Here is a 3,008-nt window from a genome sequence, read left to right on the forward strand (position 1 = left end):
TAATATTACACTCTACTGATATGCTAATATTTAATTTGCATATATTCTGTCCATTCCCTTCTCCCATATCCCAATTTGTGCCACCCATGAGTCTTAAACCTACATGCCAAGTATATAGCAATATTGTGTTCTCTATAGCTTATACACCAAGAGCTCTGACCTGCCTCACTGTGACCCTGAACCCTGGACCAGATTCTCCTCACTCCCGGAGTCCTCTGTTAAACCTCAAAGCCAATTAAAATATCTCAAATCTCTTCCACCCCTCACATTCACTGCCTCATCCAGCTGAAATGGAGGGCACAAAGAGAGTACATAAGGTACAGCTCTGAGGAAACAAAAATAGAAGAACCAGAAACAACCCCAAATAAGAACATTACTGGCTTTAGAAAAAGAAAACCACTGGGTAAGATTTTGATCAAGAACTAAACACAGAGCCAAACCCCAAAACCTTCTGGCAAAAAGTTAACATGTTAAACAGCAACACATACCACTCAAAAGTAACAGTGCTGAAACACAATGGGAAGTGCATTTTATTCTCCAAGACAAGAAAGACAAACAAAACCGTTGACCTCACTCTCTATGGGCAGACACTTGAGACCACTCCCATTGCCAAGTTCCTGGATGTCACACAGAACTGGCAGGGCTGTTCTGGGGTGGAAGTTTGTCATCAGGTCGGCTGAAAATCCATCTTTGAAACCGATGATTCAAGAGGAACGACAAAACCCTCCCAGAGTTTTATCACGCACCCCACTCTCTGTGCTTTAAAATATATATATTTTTTTCTGGGCATAACATTTTACGTGGCTTTAACAAACTTTTAACAAGTTAACACATTATCACGTTATTGTGTTATTACCATGTCATAACCTTTCCCACTTTTAAATTGCTGCTTATTCTCCCGCTGGTATTTTTACACACTTATAGAGGACCACAAAGGCTGCCAGATTCCCTGCATGCTGAAGAGCATGTTTCCATCCCCTAATATTATGAACAATTATATAACGATATTAAACCTCTCCCCCAACCCTTACCATAAACTGGGTCTGTTTACTGTTCCCTACCCTCCAAACCCTTAACCTAAACTGGGATCGTATCCCCGACCCAACCCTTCTTTCTTTTTTCTTACTTTTTTTTCTTTGGGCTACATTTAATTATCCAATAAAGTTTGTTTTCACTAAAATCAAGTTGAGAGAACCCCAACCCCAACCCCCATCCCCCTTGTCCCTTGCCAACCCTCATCCTCGACAGGGCAGACACACTGTGAAGAGGGGTAGAAAATGGCAAGAAGCCCTGAGCTATCCCTGCAAGGCCCAAGTCCCTTTACTTACAAACTTACTTACCTACTTACTTACAGCTTATAGAAAAGAGTAGAAGCTCTGAACTATCTGTTCAGACCCCAGTCATACTTACATGTTATGGATGATCTTCTCTTTTAGTATTTGTCCAGTAGGTTTCCCCAAGGAGAAAGCCCCCACTTATATGTCAAAGATAATAAAACAAAAACACTGTAATGAACTAGAATACCCCCAGTCACTCCCTGACCTACTACACCACTGAGAAACAAAGGCTCTCTATGGTCAGGGCATGACAGAACCCAGCTTGGGCACCGGTGCAGAGGAAGGCTCCGGCCTTGGAGCGGGACTGAATGCCGTGCCTGGACTAGGAACCAGCGCAGAGGAAGGCTCCCGCCATAAAGTGGGACTGGACGCTGTGCCTGGACTGGCCACCGGCACAGAGGAAGGCTCCTGCCCTGGAGCTGGACTGGACACCATACCTGGACGCTCCGGACCGTCGACCGTCGCTGGAAATTCCGTACCGTCGCTGGAGGTTCCGGACCGTCGCTGGAGGTTCCGGACCGTCGATCTTCGCTGGAGGTTCCGGACCGTCGACCGTCGCTGGGGGTTCCGGACCGTCGCTGGAGGAAACCCAAAATAATATCCCACAAACACAGGTGGGAAAAATGCTACCTAAATATGATCCCCAATTGAGAAGCATACAAATCACCAACATAGAAATAATAAAATAATAAACTAGAACCACACATAGAAATAATAAACTAGAATACCCCCCAGTCACGCCCTGACCTATTACAACATAGAGAAACAAAGGCTCTCTATGGTCAGGGCGTGACAGTAGTAAATACTACAGTAATGTCCAGAAAAAAACTACAGTAAATTCTTCAAAAACACTACAGTAAATGAAACAGTATACTACAGTAATGCTTGCAAAAACACTACAGTAAATACTACAGTAATGTCCAGAAAAATGCTACAGTAAATACTACAGTATACTACAGTACAACATACTTCCTTCTATTTTGCTTTGTCATGATGTGACAGAGGTACTTTTCCAGAAGAAAATCTGGAAATGTTAAAGTTCTTTGACAATTTCTTCAACATTCTTGGTCACATTTTGTAATATTGACAATCGTTCACTTCTTTAGTCACTGACAGACGTGAGCAGGGGACATTTTTGACCCACCACCTGGATTCGGTCCTATGTAGCAACATTTGAAATGGTTTATTTTTTTTATATTGGATAAAAGTAGAAACTCAGAGCTAGAAATTGTATATCATACAATGCAGTTGAGGAACAATGGGTTATTAATTCTGCTTCGAACGTTGATAAACTTGTAACCCCACTTCTGATAAAATGGTCCTTGAATATTTTGATACACCTACTGGAGAGCTCTTTGTCTACACCCATTCAGCATCGTTCACACCCTCTTAAGCCTTAGCCCCACCCATCTCTTTAAGGATTCACATATGAGGCCATGTGCTAAAAAGAGTGGGTAAGGTAGTGTAGTAAACAACCAAAGCTTTTAAGACTAAAAATGGTGAAAGTAGTAGCCTACAATAAGGAAAACCTCCAGGTAAAAACACACTTTAGCTAGTCCTTGGCCTATATCCTATGTCATGTTGTTCTCCAGACTATCATCTTGTAACGGTTTTCTGTAGGCGAAGGAGAGTCGGACCAAAATGCAGCGTGTAGATTGTGATCCATGTTTA

The 3,008-nt window shown here is 42.5% G+C and overlaps 1 non-coding gene across 1 annotated transcript; it reads left to right on the top strand.

The window, feature by feature from the left end:
• Positions 1-1,417: 1,417 nt before the first annotated feature.
• Positions 1,418-1,473, top strand: LOC135508598 (U7 small nuclear RNA). The gene has a single exon (XR_010450820.1). It is a non-coding gene; the product is annotated as a U7 small nuclear RNA (small nuclear RNA).
• Positions 1,474-3,008: the final 1,535 nt, after the last annotated feature.

The sequence above is a fragment of the Oncorhynchus masou genome, chromosome 21, assembly GCF_036934945.1.
Source record: "Oncorhynchus masou masou isolate Uvic2021 chromosome 21, UVic_Omas_1.1, whole genome shotgun sequence".
Taxonomy (NCBI): domain Eukaryota; kingdom Metazoa; phylum Chordata; class Actinopteri; order Salmoniformes; family Salmonidae; genus Oncorhynchus; species Oncorhynchus masou.